The sequence below is a fragment of the Ixodes scapularis genome, unplaced genomic scaffold, assembly GCF_016920785.2.
Source record: "Ixodes scapularis isolate PalLabHiFi unplaced genomic scaffold, ASM1692078v2 PGA_scaffold1__304_contigs__length_218370807, whole genome shotgun sequence".
In the NCBI taxonomy this organism is placed as follows: Eukaryota; Metazoa; Arthropoda; class Arachnida; order Ixodida; family Ixodidae; genus Ixodes; species Ixodes scapularis.
This window is the reverse complement of record NW_024609846.1, coordinates 29,053,622-29,072,601: the sequence shown is the minus strand read 5'-3', so window position 1 is coordinate 29,072,601 and position 18,980 is coordinate 29,053,622. Positions and strand designations below refer to the sequence as shown.

The following is an 18,980-nucleotide window of genomic DNA, read 5'->3' as shown; positions in this document are numbered from 1 at the left end:
GCGCCGCGCGGTGCAATCTGGGATTAAAGCGTTGTGAAATTTCACGATCTATAAAAAAAAAAAAAAAAAAAAAAAAAAAAAACAAGGGCAAAAACTTTTAATTATAGCTTTATTTTGCGTTGACTCGGACAAAGGAAACTCCGAACTGTCTGCTAAGCTTCTTTTTCATTCTCTTATTCGTACGGAGGCGTTCTCCGAGCATTACGGCCACGCTTTTTCTCCTTGCAGGTCGGGGAATCCTATACCCATGCCCTATGTTTCGAACATAAACGCCGAGGAACCCAGATGTGTTTACCGACACCAAATATTGACACCGAAAACCACCGAAAACGTAGAAAATTAGACCCCGAAAGACAAAAAACACCCCAAAAACACCGAAGCCCAATCATAACTGCGCTACATCTTCTAAATATGCCCGATTAGAGTTTTCCCACTTCCGCTACACTCTAAAAAAATCTGGTCGTAAAAGAACTTTTAGGGGTTCTTCGGCTTGTCCATATTTTGCACCCTAAAAAGTTATTATAAGCACCCGATAACAGGGTCCTTCGTGAAAAACCTATAAAAAACCTATAGGTTTTTTTTTTGTTTTTTTTTATATATATACGAGGGCGTTTTTTGTCGCCCATATGTCGTTCCAGTGCACCAGGGGGCGATAGTGATTGAGGCGAAACCGTTCTTCAAAGAGTCCTTTGGACGTCAAAAAACCTTGTAAAAACCGATTTTTTTTTTTTTAGAGTGTGCGCTGTTTGGAACGAAGACGGCACTACTTTGCGTGCGCGGCTCTAGCCTTGCCTACAGAGCCCCGCATCTCGCAGCGGGTACCGGAGAACGTTACGGGACAGCGGAAACGAGCTACGAACTCTCCCTATTACGTCTTCCTTTTTCCCCGAGTAAACACTTTTGTTCCAGTTAAGTGTGATCGTAACTGTACGAAATGGTGCGTACGCTGTCGAAGTTCTAGTAAATCGTTCCGATATCCGATACACCCGATAACGATACGATACATGTGTAAAGGTGGAGTATCGGGCATCGTTATCGGAGTCATTGAAACGATCTACTAATTTGCTCTCGAATAGGGAGTTTTAGTTGACCGTTCCGATGGCTCCGATGCCAGATACTCCGCAGACGCATTTACGGATGCGTCGTATCGTTATCGGGTACCGTTATCAGAGGTATCGGAACGGTCTACTAAAACTCTGTTATGCTGACGACGTCGCTAATGCCATGGCGCCGTAGCTGTAAATCGGAACATGCGCAGACGCTTCGTTCTTGAAAAAAAAAAAAAAAAAAGGATTTCTGCGCAAGCGCATTGCCCGCAGTTCTTGCGGGCAAATGCGCAAGTGTGCAAGCAACGAGTCGGCCTATTGTTGTTCATGGCTTTCTTTCTTATTTTCTGTCAGAAGGAGTCGGGTTAACATATGGTGCTCGCACAGTGCTTCAGATGAGAGAGTTCTTCACTGGAAAGACTCGAAGTACGCTCGAGGGAAAGCATGATGTTGTCGTAAAAGAATTGTGGGGTCGATAAGGCTCCCGTGTAAAGCGAAAGCGCGATGTCTTCAGCAGGTATTTTGCTGGCCGAGTACAAACGAGCTCTACTCAAATATACGTTAAATCGCTCATACACAGGTTGTACACCGCCATGCACACATTGGGCATTCGGAACTGAAAAACGCGAGCAGCCGGAGGCACTCCCCCAAATCTCAGAGCGTCTGCATCGAACCGCGACGGACGCGGAACAACGGTCACTGGGTTTCCTTCGATCGGATGAAGGCAGCCGATCGCAGGCGCCTTTTGGCAAGTCAGCAAGCCTGCATGGCCATTTACAGGGACACTTCAGCATGATATCTTTCACTCGCTCATTGCACCTGCGCTGATCAAGTTTTCGACCGTCGTTCAAGCCCCGTCATTCGTTGAACGCGGTTGCACGGATCGCCGTGATTGTCCGATGGCGTGCCTTGCGGGGAAACAGGTGCGCAGACACCTTTCGGGGTATCCTCGATGCACGACCACTGCAGCTCGATAAACATCCGGTGCCCGCTCTCGATGATGGAAGGACGCGATCAGGAAAGTCGATCAAACTTGTAGATGTTTTAAACCGGCTCTTCGTGAAATTGATAAAAAAATAAACGCCTAAATGTTTATTTCTTTTTAGCGACTCGATTAAAACGGGAAAACAAGCTTTCTCCGGGCGAGCGAAAAGAAAAAAAAAAAAAAAATAGCGACGCCGGCTTACAAGTGTGCACGCCTCTCGGTGCCGACCTATCGCAGGCTGCTGCCAGCACGCAGAACTGGCCGAACGCCGTCGAGCGACGCAATCAGCCGAGGACAATGGAAACGGGCCGCACAATCGAAGCTCTTTTTCGGGGCAACGCCCAGGCGGAGACAGCGGCCGACGGCCGCGCTACGGGGCCTCGTCCATCTGGTCCGTGGGCCGACGTCGCCCGATCTAACGGTCCTTGAGACGAGAGCAGCCCCGATCTGTGGCGACTCCCGGCATCGAGGAGTGCATACGCGGCGACGAGGAGCCGGATCCTTCGGGAGCGGGTTGCCCGGAATATTGATGAAGCAGCGTGCGTGCGCGAGGTCTACAAGGATCTCCCGCCCCTCCGGCCGCCAAGGTGCGCGCACTTTACCCGCCGCCGGCAGTTCTGTGCGGCAGTGTAGCCTTGGGGCCACGAACGCTCTCTCGACGACTCTCTGGAGCTTGAAGCCCGATCGGGCAAGATATCTCGCATTATATAGACGCAGCTCAGCATGTGCAATGGCGAAAAGTCTACTACGAGAACGGCTACAGAATAGTCTGGTAATTCCTTCGCTGAGTGTACGCAAACTCGCCGACAGAAGAAATGGACGGTTTTTGCCACCAAGAGCGCGTCACCCATCGAGGCGAGATACCGCTCAGCCTTCTCATTGGCTGAACTGAGTAAACGCGAGCCATTCATTGGTGCTACGAGTGACAATGGGCGTGCACAACACGCATCGGCGGCAATGAGCGCCTTAGCAGCTTATCGCAGCATGATTATTTGTGCGCTGCATCCAATTACACCTGAAAGAGCTCACCAGGGATGCACTGAGTGGTCATAGCTGAATCACTCGTGCGTTACATTTCGAGCGAGGCTGTCACATCCTGGTCGACTCACTGATCCCAAAACAACGGCGAAGGCGGGGCTACCGTCACAACTGAGGCACCGCGAGCTGAGACCGCCCTTTGTCTACGCCGACGGGGAAAAATGGACGCACTGAAATTACATCCTCGGCGACCTTCCACGATGCCTTGCCCGGGAGGTAACAAAGGCGGAGGGAAGGAGGTCTCGTTCGAACAATGATGGTTGCTGCGATCGGGAGTAGACACACGCGGCCGTGAATACCGCCAATGGATGTCTGATGGTTCGTGGACTCGTACCACGAGCGGCGCCCGAAAGCAATCGCGTGTACAGCCTATAGTTCCTCACGCATCATCAAACAGGAGCACAAGATGGAGGTATATAGGACGCCTCTTACGCTGACTGCGATGAACCGTAGCTCATTCTAGTAATGGTTTAACTAGTCTCTATGCGGAGATAAAACAAAAATGGGGAAGAGTGTATTGGGCGGCATATCATCGGAAGCTTTTGAGGGACTTGTTGTAAACGCTGCCAAAACAATGAACTTGTTGATGGCCCAAAAAGTTTCCGCAGTGTCGTTTACTCATTATTTTCTCGTAGTTGCCAGCCTCGAGGATAAAAAGAAATGTTGCGTACTTTACATGTCTGCGAAAATTGTTTGTCTGTTGCTCTGGTGGGATTTGAAAAAAAAAAAAAATATCCCTGAAGTCTTTCGAAGAAATGTCAACTGGTGCCCCTCTGAGGCTCTCAAGTAGGAGAGGAGACCCTTCCAATTCTTCCTGACTGTCAGCTGCTCTATGCCTCAGGATGAATATGGCGGCAGACAAAAGCCATATGACTGGCAGAATATCTTTCTAGATTTTTGGTCACACGCGTGCAGAAGAACATAATTTATCGACGCAGCTTTTTTATTTTTTTTTTTATTATTACGGTAAACTCGGTTAGATGCAGTCACCGTCGCGGCAACAAGGCCAAAAAGGATGTCCCAACGTTTGTAAGAAGTGGCTGTCTTCATGGGACTTCCTCCTTGCTGTTATTACCCTAGGCATTCGTTTGGGCACACGACGCAAACCTGCAGCCAGGTACATGGTGCCTAGCGCAGCCATGCGGTGAGGAGGTATGCGTCCTATAGCCTCCGAGATTGCCGGCACGTCAATCTCGAATGCATGTGCATGTTTTCCCTCGAAAGCTTCATGCTTTCACCGCCATTCGGTGCAATCCTTTAGTGCAGAAATAGAGGGAACTAAGATAAGGGGAGAGAGTTGAGCACCACCAGTCCTAATATATATATTTTTTATGGACGAGGAACACACAAAACGGCTGTACCTTGCACATTTCCGAGATAGACATCTGCGAAAAGGCTCGGTCACAACACTATACCATACTAGGCGTCAAGTATTTTGTGTTACGCTGTTAAAGAAGTACTCCGCCGTTTTCTTGATGCTCCCCGATTTTTCTCAAAATTCACCAAACGCACACACATCGCTGAGCATAGTAACCCCAACATTAGGCCAAAATAATTATGCTAGCAAAGTTACCGAATCTACAGCTGTGGCCCTCATAGTATATTTCTTTCCCGATTTGAAAGTTGGTTATTGGGAACCATAAAAAAAAGTGGCGCCAGCGACAGGCGAGGGTTCACTCCTTGGGCAGTATAACTTGTTCCCAACTGATTCTAAGAAGTTTGATGGTGTACAATAATGTTTTGGAAGCTCGCTCCAGCATCCGTGCAGTAGCACAAAACAATTATGCGCGGCACACTGTTTTCTAAACTGGACCTGCAAGCCTACCTGCCAGTCAAGCCCTGGCACCGAAAAGCGCGAGTGATTTTGGCATTACCTTCATTTTGCGATTTCAAAAGAACTGTTCCGAATTTCGCGATAGTAAAAACGGTGATGTCTAGTTAATATGAATTCAGGAAAAATATAAATCTTCCGCAGTGCTCCAACGCTGCCAAAGGTATATAGTAAGCGCTCGTTGTGCTTCGTTGTTTACCGACATAGGAAGGCGCAGAGCCTCATTGTTTTTTGTGTTTTTTTTCGCGCCGCTGACGCAATAACCCGTTTGGATCGGAAAGCGGTCCGCCGGAGAGGTTCTCATCGGCTGGCCGATCGTATCGGGTTGCGACTCATCGCGGGCACGAAAAAAGGACAAATACCTTCCGCTCAAACACACGGTCCCTTTAAAAGAAGATAGGATTCCGAAGCGCACACGCAAGCTCAGCGGCCTCGAAAGCCCGGCCGTTTATTAATTTGTTCAACGACGACTTCCACCGCTCCGAGGGGAAAACATTTTTTTTGCGGGGCGTGGGCCCATAAAATAAGAGTAAGGCCGCTTTAAACCGAGACGAAGTATATACTGATAAAGCTGGCCGCAGCAATTCGAATCACGTACTACACGCGAACGGCACAAGTGAAAATACGGGTCGATGAACCCGGTTCGTTGGGTGAACGCGTGTTCCCGAACGTGCTACGGGCACAATTTTGCGCAAACGCGAGCGTTTTCGAAGATTAATTTTCGTGGCGGTTCGCCTCCGATTACGCTCCAACAATCTGTTCCAACGGAATTGGTTCACTGCCACTTCCCGCACCTTCGTACAATAAAAAATACAAAAGCTTCCTATCGAAGTGGAAGGCGATGTAAAGAAAACTTGGTGCAATTTCCAAACGTTTTGCTCCGGGGAAAAAAAGAAAAAAAAAAAAAAACGGCTTTCCTGCGCGCTTCGTGAAGTGGACGTTTTGAGGTCGGAAAACGACTGCTGGAAAATTGGAATGTCATTCGAAACGTCGCTGGGCGGGCCCGAATCTTCGTTGGGACTTCTCCGCAGGGGGCATGACGCAGCTTTTTGAAAAGAACGCCGGCGGTTAGGGAGCCATAGTCGTCCTGTAATCACCTCGAAAACGGTAGCAAAAATAAAAAAAAAAAGAAAAAGAACGGTGCGGCTTTTTGCGGTGTGGTGATCCGAGATGCTTCCATCTTAAATCAGTTATTTGATATCTTGACAAAGTGTAGGCGCTTCGCGCGAAAGAAAAATTTTTATAGTTTTCATCCCACAACCGATTATTGTGAGAACTATAGTTTCCGCAGCTCGGTGTTTGCTCGTGGCACGGTGGTTGTTGTGTCGAAGACAATCGTCGTCGCTACTCGGTGAAAAACGCACAACGTCCAGTTTCATCGGTCTGCGGCTGCTGACGGCAAACCTCCGCAATCGGACAAAAGGGAGTTTTCGTAGACCGCGCTGCCCCCTCCGCTAAGCGTTGCGCAACGAAGAAGTTGCTAGTGCGCCTGAGCGCCGATAGCCTTGACTGTGGAGTTCCCGCTATTTATTTATTAATACTGCTCACCTTGTGGAGGCGATAGCAGGAGTGAAACTGTACGTATTTGAAAAAAAGGAAAAAGTGCCGTTATACACAGTTCAAAAACTCGGCAGCGCCTTGCTGCAACGCGACACAGACAAGCAAAGTGACTGGCTCATCCAATTCCATCGGGAAACACTCGCGAATATAGAATGCATAATATACAATCAAGATGCAACTCACACGTACAACAACTATTTACTTTTCTAACCGATTTCGTAGCGGGTTCGTAGCGGGTCGCTATCGTAGCGGGTTGCGGAGGGCCTTGCGGGACGGCGAAAACGATCTACGAAAACTCCCTAAAAACGCGCATTCCGCACCACCGGGATTGTGGTGCGAAAAAAAACAACAACAACAGAAAAACTGATTTTCTTTTTGCAGATGAAAAAGGCTAATGGGCGGCGGGGGCGCTCAGGCGCTGGCTTTCCCGTAAAAATGATATCTTTCTAAATGAGCTTCTACCGTAATCTTATACGGTCAAATCAAACTCAAAATAAACTCAACATCTAATGAACATGATCATAACAAACTCAATGTCTATCATTTTCAATTTACTCATGAAATACGCGTACGAGTTTCATCATTAAAAACTCAGTATTCAGTAAATTAAATGTACTCGTTAAATATGTAAATGATTTTTATCATTACGAACTCAAGAAAGAGTGCCCGCGTCACTTTGAGCTCACTCCCTAGACGCCTACTTGAGCTGTACCGCGCGATAAACATTTCTTTCTCTCCTCATTTGAGATTCAAATGAGCTTTTGTCGTTGAGTAGACATCGGATGATTTCCACCCTTTGCAGTCGGGGAATGCCGGCAAGGGCGTAGCTGAGAATAACCGCAAGTGCGCTTATTGCCCAGCGAGGGCGTACACTGAAAATAACCGCAAATGCTCTCGGAATTAAAAAAAAAAAAAAAAAAAAAAAAAAAAAAAAACATTTGCTTAGATTTACATGTGCAAGACATGGAATCCAAAACTTTCGAAACCTCTTAGAGCGTATCTTCAAAAGCATTTATGGGCAACGTTGTCCCCAGAATCACAGTGGACTTTCTGGAGGAGGTGTTCACTAGACGCCATACTCGAGGGCGACGTTTAGAGCGCATGCTCAAAACGAGCTCGCATTACTAGGCTGCTATGACCGGCAATCTCGACGGTGCGGAATGCACGCGGTAAAAAAACTGCGGAAGCTTCAGCACGCGCTCGTCAGTTGCTCACACAACAGCTATGGCCGTTAGTCAATACTCCCTATAAAAAAAGAACAACAACAGACTTTCTGTTCACTTCTTGTGGCAAAAGTTTCCATTCTAAGTTTCCCTAAAGTGGCTGAGAAGGTGAGAGAGAGGAGGTTGAGTTGTCCCGCCTCCAGCGCGTGCTGTAGGCCAGCCTATCCCACGGGTCACTTCGTAAAAAACAGAAAATAAACAATAATACAAACATTTTAAAGCGAGCAATAACTACCGTGACGCGTCTCGTTCGGAGTAGTGCTATGCGGAGAAGCGATAACATTTCCGATAGGGGCCGTTTTTGTGCATTAGCGAGTGCACCGAATTCTTATTGCGCGTGCCACTGATGCTTTTTATAAAAGGTTAGAGTCCATCGACAGACGCCCAAACACCGTTTAAAATGCATCAGACTTCCGAGGAGGAAACGCGTACTAAGAACCTTAATAAATACCGAGATGGCCACGGGCCAAATCAACACCTTTCAAATGTAGGGTATACAAGGCGGTGGAGTATAGTGAACAGGAGAGTGTTGTGCTCGTTTTCTCCGTGTACTTGTAGGGAGCATGTGGCACATTCAGCGATTATAGAAACAAAAGTTGGGAAAAAAAATCTTTCAACGCATTTTCAAAAAATTTAGTTGAAATACAATCCGCAAAAATTGTATTGAAATCAATTGGGTTTCAATAGAAACTCTACCGGTGTATTGGGTCCCACTGCTTATACCCCCCCCCCATCCTACAAAATACAGTCTGCAAACACGAGCCATCGATACATCCGTGGCTCGAATGTCGAATGCCAAGTTCTCTCACTGCCACGCGGCATTGGAAGCAGGGATCTCGCGGTGAGTCGCGTTCCAATCTGTATGCAGGCTGTCTTTTGTAGGATGTACAAGCCGTGTGACGCCGCCTTTACACTTTCACTTATAACTAAGTTTCTTCTTCTTTTTTTCTCTTTTTGTAAGGGATTTTGTTACTTGGGAACACTTTCTCGGACGTAAGACGATCGAAACAACGAGTGGCGTTTCTGCGCTGCTCCTGTCTATAGACTACGTCCAAGTACCATTCCGACGTTTTTTGGGGAAGGACAGATTCCGCCGATTCAATTGAGAAGAACCTCGCTTCCCCCCTGTCGGCCGCACAAGGAACCCGCCTCGCATGCTTCTCTGTGCCCTAGTATATCGCTGAGCCAGTATCGCATTCCAGACTTGAAAAGATATTTTCAGTCAATCAGCTGTCTCTGAAACGCCTATTCATCTGTTCAGCCACGACCTCTTCAGTGCGCTCTTTTCTTTCGCGGGCCATTCCCAAGACGACCGAAGCCCTTGCAGCGAGCACATTCACCGTACCTGGGGACTGCGACGCGCGTATCGACGAGTGTGCATCGCGCCGCTCCCACGTCGCACACGCGAAGCGACGCGCGATCCGCGCACGCGTGCGATAAGAAGAGGAGGGGAAGCAGTGGAGGTGTAACTATTTCGTGTTGAGGACGAGAATTTTTTGGGTGGTTATCATTTGGGCCCGTTCTCGCTTCGACCTTCTCGTTTGCACTTTCTCAAAACGTCCTTCTCGGTTGAGCCCGCCGCATTTGATCCGCGTTCTCGTTACGTCCTTCGCGTTTCATCCTCCGAGGAAAAAAATAAATAAAATGGGGGCGCTTCGAGGTGTCGGTGACGGCTAGGTCACCGCATATCTCCGAAGAAACTTCTTCGAGTCCGTCCCTCCCAACTCGCCTATACGCAAGCGCTCGCATACACAAGCACACACACGTGCTTTAGTCTCGCGGTTCGGCTAATAGTTCCTGGAATACGTTCCTCGTGCTCTTGAGACGTGCAGCGAAGGTCAGGACCCGCTCGGTGGGTTGTCCGGAAGTGGTAATAGGTGCTGGGCAATAAAACACCGAACTGCTCTTTTGTGTCAAAGCACGGCTTCGTATGTCGTTCTTTTTCCAGGTCGCGGGAGGGTGCACTCGGAGTGCCCCCCCCCCACACACACACACATAAGGTGGACCGCAGCGTATACGCTATGAGCCGTCGGAGCCCATCCAGGGTTGAAAATGTATCACGCGCCATTAGGTCCTTATGAGAACGGGACCAAATGCCAACAGGCCCAATTGCAAAAAAACCCGGTTTGGGCGTTGTCAGAAGGTTCAAATGAAAAGGTCCAAACGAAAATGGTACAAAACAAAAAAGGACGAAATGCGAATTGGACGTTTTTAGGCTGCCTTTTCACGCATGCGAACATGAAGGCACTCTAAACGTTTTAAAATACACCCGGATTTTTTTTTTTTTTTTTTTTTTTTTTTTTTTTGCGGGGGGAATTTTATTTTCGCACGTGTGTTGTGTACTTTGGCACGCAGTGGGCCAATCGTAGCGATCTACCGAGTGCAGCCTGCGAACGACGAGGCGCCAAAAACGGGTTGAATGCGCAAGGGGACAATTGAGCGAGTAAGAAGGTCGTGCTCAGACTACCCCAGTCCATGGCGATCGCGCCTTTTCGAGCCGCGGTCTTTCGAACAGGCCGCAGATCGTGGTGATTGACTCTCCTTTGTGCAATGCACTCGAGGTACCGTGGCACTTTTATTCGAGCGTAAAATAGAAGCGCCAAAGACAATTTCTCAGTAACGCACTCAGACGAGCGAAGATTCACACCGATTCGTTCAGGCGGAACACACAAACGGCCACATGACCGCTCGAACGCGCAAAGACACACACGGGACCTGCGTCCGTTCCATATCACCGGGATCGTGAAAGCCAGACACACAAGCTGACCATGAGCTACCGGTAATAGCGACATCATATATCGTTCTAATGACACGCATTACTTCGAGGAGGCGGGAAAACAAGAGAGCTCCCCGGGCCTCGAAGGTGACCCATTGTATACACCCTGTCGATAACTGGCACACGGCTATCCAATTCACGAAAAAAAAAAAAAAACATCACGACATGTAATAAATATGCTAGTGGCGCTCTCGCGGTGCAGGCAACGTGACGCGTCGCCCGTTATTAGACGCCTCTTGGAATGACCCCCTCAGAGAACGCTGAAAGTTTCATCAACTCTCCAAGCGCAGCGAGAGAATGGCATCTCCCAGCCAGCATGTCCGACTCCGCAAACGCGGCTTCGCCAGATTCACTAAGCCGTAACAGATCCCATTAGGCCTAACAGACGCTATTAGGCCTAAAAAGGGCTCCGTTTGCCCTAATGAGCAGGCGAGAACTCTCCACGCTCGGAGCAAAGAAGGCCGTGTCCATTACCACGGCCGCACGTGCCTTTGTGACCACGCACATACGCACGCACGGGCAGGGTATGCATACACGCGCTACCCTGCTGCGGAGCGAGGGACGTGTGTGCTCGACGAACAATGGCTGACGCCATCAGCAACGAGCTGCAAACCGAATGAAAGACAACAACACAAAAAAGGCTATCCAATCCTGGCGAAAAGCGGAGGCCATGAATCCGGGAAGTCCGCACGAGCAGACCGCCGACCTCTGGCCGCTGTCAGCCATTGTGCCATTGACCTCCAGTCAGCGGAGATCGCCCAGCCTGCCCCGCCGCCGATGGACGGACCGGCGTCAGCGTTCGCCCTTTGCGGGCCACCCGAAACGTCCTCCCCCATTACGCCCGGTAATCGAGTCAGCCAGATACACGCCGCTTCGAAAGCCATTGTTGTTTTGTGTAGACGTATATTATATATATATATATCCCGCTATAAATATAAACGAGACCCCAGAACTGGCTGAAAATGTTGATGCTCTGCTGCGGCACTGCAACTTTTTTTTTCTTTCTTCTTTTCTTTCTTGCTATTTTTATTTTGGCCGCTGTGAGCCAGAGTTGAGTGGGCAATTAAACGCAGTCTACCCGTATCTTTTTCTTTCTTTCTTTCGCTGTTTTCCGACGAATTGCCGCTCCGTTCCATAAACCTCTTTGGAGCAGTCTTCTGCGTCTCCGAAAACAGAAAATGCGGCCTGAGTGAAACGGATACGAAGTTCCTTTCACGGAGGAAGTCGTTTTACGGGAAGGTCGTTATTTACAGCGAGTGCCGGGTTCGGCTCGTGAATAATAACCCTAGAGACTCCCCCGGCGCCGACTGCGTTCCGGATATTTGCTCGGGCTACCGAGGAATTACATCTTCTGGACTGCACCGGAAGACCCGGATCCGGTCCACCTGAAAGCCAGTCCTGGACTCGAGTGCGGAGGCCTCGCCAAGGCTCCGAGAGCCATGGATAGCTGGGGCAGACGCGGCGCCACCCTTACAAAAAACATTTCAGGCAGTCTATAGAAATCCTATCCACGTTTTAACGACTCTTTCAACTTCGTATCCACAATTTTCTAAACTTTCTATATTGCCACCCGCAGAGCCGAGAAGGCAACGCTCGGTCACGGTCTTCTAGAAGATTCCCGGTCATTCTCGCAGCAGACGTAACTTTCCCTCTGTTTTGTTATTCTCGAAAGTGCCAGTTCATCCTCGCCCCGAGAGCGCGACGCTCGAACCTTCCTTGCCGAACTTTCGAGATAGTGACGCACGGTAGATAAGCAACTGCCCGCGACCTTGTCGAGTCAGTCTCAGTCTCGCTAGCGCTCTGTAGTGCCGCCGAATCGCCGCCCGCTTTTCTGCTGCCTCGACGCTCTTCCGTTACTTCTTTTTGTTTGGCACAAGTTCGCCCATTAAACCTTTATTTTCAGTTTACACTTTTCTTTCTCGTCGCCTTAATTCGTGACATTTCTGGTGGAGGTGCGGCGTCCAATAACCTCGACGTAATCATCGACGGCCACGACGCGAAGGCGCTCATCGACACCGGAGCAGACTATTCGGTTTTAAGTGGGAAGCTCTCTCGCCGCCTACGGAAGGTGATGATGCCGTGGGATGGCCCGAAGATACGAACCGCCGGCGGACATCTCATCACACCAGTGGGAAGGTGTACTGCGCGCGTGGACATCCACGGAGAGACCTGCCCCGTGAAATTCGTCGTCCTCAAAGACTGTTCGAGAGACGTCATCCTTGGCATGGACTTCCTCTGTGCCGAGAATGACCGGGAATCTTCTAGAAGACCGTGACCGAGCGTTGCCTTCTCGGCTCTGCGGGTGGCAATATGATGGATGGATGAGTAGATATTGGCTGTTCCCTTTACACCGCGCGGTAGCTCGCGCCAACTAGCCTCGAATTAATTCAGAAAATTTGTTTCCTTTTCTTTCTTTCTAATATTTAGCATTCTTCTCCCTTCACCTCCGTGCAGCTATCACCGGGCAGGTAGGGTACCTTCCACAAAGACCTTTGGGGGATCGGGCAAACAAAAAAAAAATAAATAAATAAATACCGCCCCCCACCTCCTTCCCCGGGCGAGGGAGTCGCCAATTTTCCTCTGGTCGGTGTTTCTCCTTGAACCAGACAAACTGGGGGACAGGTGTGAGGCTTTGGGCCAGAGCCACGCCTGGAGGGAGCCCCAATATTCCTCTGTCACTCCTGTCCCCCAGCGGTGCTAATTGTTCGTTATAGTTACATTTTCCCTAGACTGTGTCTATCAGTTTTCCAATCTCTTCTTTGTGATCTCAAAACTTTTTTCCTCCATTCTTCCATCCTTGCCCAAAAAACGAGCGCCCCCATCAAATCCGCCGACCCCTCCGGGAGAGCACGACGAAGCCCCGTACACTTTAAAACCAGATGCTCCATTGTTTCGTTCTCATTTTGGCATATGGCACATAATGTGCCCATTTTCTCGAATTTAGCCCTATACGTTTTGGCTCTTAAAACCCCCGATCTAGCCTCAAATAGAACGGAAGTACCCCGTGAATTATCAAAAACCGGTTCTTTTCCTATTTCCTGCAATGCTCATAAATTGTTAAAGCTGATTTTCCTCGCATCCCTTCCCTCCACATTTTCCCCTCGGCGTCTTTTACGCCATTTTCTATACCGTTGTGTTCCGTTCAATCTCCTCCTATAGTCGGCAAACTCCTCCTATAGTCGGCAAACTCTTCATGAATAAATACTTGTACACCTTCCTCGCCCATCGTGCGTCCTTCATTTTTGTTAGCCTTTGATCGAATTTCATTTTGCTGATAGCCTCTCTGCTTTCAAAAGACGACCAGCCCATGTCCCCTTGTACCACTCCATTCGGCGTGTTCCTGTGCGCACCCACTGCCAACCTGCCTACACTTCTCTGTCTGACCTCCAAGCTTGTCTGCACCTCTGATCGCACGCACAATAACGCATTACCGCATGACAAACCTGGCACCACGACCCCTTTCCAATTGCCCCGAACTACTACACACCTATTATAATTTCATAGTGGCCTATGTTTCATAATAGCCGAATTTCTTTTCCCCTTTTTCATTCAATTTTCCTCATCTTCCTCTAAATATTTCTTTCCTTGTTTCATCCAGACCTCCAGATATTTGTACGTATCTACATAGTCTATTTTAAAGGGTGTGAATTCTCAGCGGCTCCCCCTTTTCGCCATTAAAAACCATCACTCCAGATTTTTCTCTATATACTGAAATTCAGGCCAAGCTTGTCACCCTTCCCCTCCACATGTCCCAATTAGTTTGTCCAATATATCCCGGCTATCTGCTATAAGTACAATATCGTCTGCATGCATCAGTCCACTACGACTTGGTTTTCTTTACTCCCTCCCTCCATATATGTCAGATCAAATCCCAAGTTGCTCTGCTCTAACCTTTTTTCTAATTCACTCAGATATACCACGAAGAGCAGTGGTGACAGAGGACAGCCCTGTCTAGGCCATCTATCTTTTGCTGCAGGTTCTGTAGTTTCTGCTTCCCACTTTATAACCACCTTATTATTTGTATACAGCTCTCGCAAGAATCTAACCAAATGCGCATCTAGCTCATACCTCCTCAGCAGTTCCCAGAGTTTTTCCTGACTCACATCATCGTATGTAAACCTTAATATCTAAAAAATGCTACCGGTAATGGTCTATTGTTTGTCGCTGCTATTTGTACGCACTGGGTGGCTATAAATAAGTAATCTTAAAGCTTTCTATCCCTTCGGAAACCATCTTAGAGCTCACCCAGAATCTGCGTGCTTTCTGCCCACTTCCATTGTTCTTTTCACTATCTGCATAGCTAGCCTGTGTATGACTGAAGTTCCTGTATTTGGGCGATATTATCTAATCTTATATTTATTACCTTTGATTTTATATATTAGTCTCATCTTGCGCACCTCTCCCCCCCCCCCCCCCCCATTTAATTATTTGGTCTATCAGCTGTTTTAGCTTTAATTTGCTTGCTTTACTTAGGGCTTTTATGAGTCTGATTGGAATGCCATGTGGGCCCGTTGCTGTTCCTGCTGGAACCTTACTTTCCGCTCTTTCCTATTCTCCCGTAGTAGTTCCCATCCTTTCGGCTCTCTCTTCCTCCTGCCCGTTACTGTAATTGCTGCTCTCCAGTTTTTCATTTGATTCCAACTCCGAGAAAGCTTCTATAGAGTACGGACGATATAAATGCTATAGCATTCCTACCACCACGTTTTAATAGACTTTCTGTCACCGTATTTATATAGAATTGATATAGACCAGAATCTATAAAATAACAAGATGCAGTGTAAACAAGCGAGTCGCACCCAGTTGGAGCCTTTTTTGCAGAGGCTGCTTTTTTCGACGGTGGAAAAACAATTACCGCCTTTTGCAACGCTTTATGGTTGGAGATGTAGCTTTATAAACCACATTTCGTATAAATTATGTGCGAAAAAAAAGTAACATACATGTAACTTTCACCTTCTGGGATGGTCCTCGTTTAAGTGACAGCCTTTCAAGTCTAGGGTGTACATAGCGGTGGAGCAGTCAACACTACTGAATTACTAGTGTTATGAGTGCTCCTTGGCGTGTGCATTTGTGATGTCTGTGTATGTGCACACGGCAAGTGGCGAGTGCATGTTTCCAACATCAGTTCCTCGGCTTTTCGAAAATTAGGGTTCCTACGACGCAAGTTAAAAAATGCTCCAACCTCCGTTAAACTCCAAGCTTATAACTCCTTGGTAAGGTCAAAAATAGAATATGCTAATATAATCTGGGATCCAAACACGAAAAAAGATGCATCAAAACTTGAGATGGTCCAAAGGAGAGCAGTTCGTTTTATTTATGGAATGTACAAGAGACTTGACTCCCCATCCTCCTTCATAGCGGCAAACAATATCACGTCCCTGGAACAGCGTAGGAAAATTGCAAGACTGAAGTTCTTGTATTTACTTTATAACAACAAGCTGTGCGTCGACTCGAGTTTATATATAACCTCCTTATCTTCCAGAGCCACTAGGAACCACCATCAGTTTTCTCTTCAACCAATATTTGCTCGAACCAACATTTTTAAGTTTTCATATTTTCCACGCACCATATCAGATTGGAACGCCCTCCCTTACAATATATTCATAGCCCCTAATTTTAATAAAGCACTTGATGATCATCCTTTTTAGGTATTGCCATTGTGCTCTTGTGTTGTGAACCTTTTTGAACATATGTTGTACAAACTTTTTTCCCCGTTGATTGTTAGTTATGAGAGTGTTAGTTGCGAAACATTATGAAAGCCCTGTGTAATGATGGTTTACAAGTCTTTTGTACCCCACACCTGCAAGGGCCTATCCAAAGGCCTGCAGTATGTAATAAATAAATAAAATAAATAAATAAATGTATTGTGAGAACTCTAAAATATTTTTAAAAGGTTTTTTTTCCCGAAAAATGTATTTATTGTTATTGTTGTTAGAAGGGGGATAGAAAAGTTTTTAAATCTGTTTTTTCTATACCATTTCTATACAATCTCTAGGTAGTATAGAAAATCTACAGACAAAAGCGGCCAAAGAGCTATAAACACTGGACAGAAAAGTATATACAATTTCCTCGGAATATCTGTATACACTATTTTATTTAGAAATTCTTCAGAAAGTGTATATATATTTTTGTAAGGGCGGTAGTAGTGAAAATATTCAGCAACTTCGTGTCAAGGGAGAGTGGTCCAATTGATAAGAACAACCTATAACTGATATTGCAGATCTTTTAGACGACTTTACCTCGGAGAGTAGGAATCGAAGTGGAACATGCGGATTGTTTCAGATCTCGTCTAATCTCACCAACTGCTCCAGCATAGCAAGATCACGATTCTACTAAGAACGCCCTTTGGCTTAGGTTAGTGCCCTTCGGAGAAAAATACGAGACGTGAAAGAAAGAAACAATACGCAAGGCTGATTCAGATCTATTGTTTTGTTTCACCTCCACTTAGTCGCCCCACGTGTTGCGAGTATATATTTGGATTTAATTATGTCCACCAAATAAAGCAACATGATATTTTGGTACTATTGTATTCGCTCTTTTTTTCTTTCTTTTTTTTTTATTAGACGTTGTTTTTCTGGTTGATTCTTCGTAGAAATCCATCGGTTAATTTATTATTCGCGTCTCATGTATAACAGGATCGAGCCATTTGATGCAGACAATGCTGGAGAGAGCGAGGGAGGCTCCCATAGCAAGTATGTCGCAACGCTTCACCGATGCGAAGACAAAACAATCGGAACCAAAATAATAACAGAAAAGACGAGAAAGAAAACAGAACAAATCCAAGCCACGGAAGTTGCTTAACATCTCCAACACGTTTGAGCCTGTCAGCTTCATTTGGAGAGCGATTACGCGCTCAACCTACGAAGGAAATGATAATAATCAAAATAACGACGAATAGATTCAAACAAAACGAAATAAACCGCACTGGGGGTAAGAACATAAGCGACAGCGAGGAAAACAAAAGCGGCGAATTCCTCGTCGCCAGAAGTTCTTCGGATTGCCCCACCAAACGACCTACATGCGCAAAGTTGCGGCTCCCAACGACAACCACGCGAATCATTCATTTCTGTCAAAAAAAATAGGAACGCGCAAACTAATAAATAAGTAAATAAAATGCCCACGTTTCTTTTCTTTTTAGTATATTTAAAATCAAAGCCTACATAACGCAACAAAGCGCCCCTTATACAAACAAGAGAGGAAATTTCGTTGCTCCTCCATTCTCTTCGCTGGAAGCAAACACTCGTATTCAGCTTCTCCGCGTCTTTCGAGAACTTCGGACATTTTGTTTTACTCTGAGTCCGCTTACGACCAGCGCTGGATAATGGCCGATTCTCTGAAAAGCAAAACTGAAGGGAAAAGTCGTTAGCCTCTCGCGGTGTCCATTACATTTGCCCAAGTGGACTCGATTCAAAGTGTGCTCATGCACCGTGCACAAGCGCCAACGCACGAAGCTTCGGACCCGTCTCCGAGAGAGACACGAAAGGACACGAGCTCGTGTTGCGAAGTTCGTATACAATGACTTTAATCGTCTCCCTGAAGAAGACAAATAACGATGCGAATACTCGTAGCCATGAAACGAGACGACACTCTGACGTCGGCTAAACCGCTCACACCTCAGACCCGCCCCCTTCCACGTTGCATTAGGGAACTTTCGCAAGCATACAAAACATAAAGGCCGATACAGGCGCATGACAAGACGCGCTGAAAAGATGTTTGAATCCGACCGGGCACCGGCCAATCCGCAGGCATCACGTACGATCACGTGATTGACGTTCTATTGCGCATACATGTCCCACTAGAGCGACACTCTTGCCGTAAGGTGGTCATTTGGGCCAGTTGGTTCGTATACCTAAGGAAAGGTCAATGCAAGAGGGACAAGGCCACTCTCAACTAAAGTTTATCTAAAAAAAAAAAAAGTTTATATAGGACAGTCATCAAAAAGCGCTAATAGTCACTGCGTGTTGCAAACAAAGCCCGGGTTTAACATATTCGTATTTATTTGTAGATAAGGCTGAGGACGTTTCACTTATGCGTGTTTTTCCTTTAGTCTGAATCTCAAACGTCTCACGACACTTTATAACGTGCAAAATCATGGTGTCACTGGAGGCAGGGGTGCATGCGCCCCCGCTACGATGAACAGCAACGTGTCCTGACGGTGTCGATCTTGCGGAAGTGGCATGCTCGCGGACGCGATCGTTCACATATCTGCCCGTCTGGCCTATACACGTGACCTGGCGTGACATAGGAATTTGATAGACATAAACAACTCTCGTTCGCAGATAGGTCAAAAACGCTCCACTTTCGGTAAGGAATTACGCTACGTGACGAACAAGCTTGGGAACGGGGGAATACCGCGCGAGATTCCACAGAGCCGACAAAAAGTCTCTGTCCGCAGACGCCGTGTTTGTTGGGATAGATCACCCCGGTCTAAGCATACAAGTGACGACGACAAAAAAAAAAAAAAAATCTTTATTGGATTTTGGTTACGATTCAAAAGTCGGGAGGAACACCCGAACCGAAGATC

At 47.1% G+C, this 18,980-nt stretch overlaps 1 protein-coding gene across 1 annotated transcript in view; it reads right to left on the bottom strand.

Moving 5' to 3' along the window:
- Nucleotides 1-18,980, bottom strand: part of LOC8029432 (bicaudal D-related protein homolog) — a 145,069-nt gene that overhangs the window by 35,122 nt on the left and 90,967 nt on the right. The window lies entirely within an intron of this gene.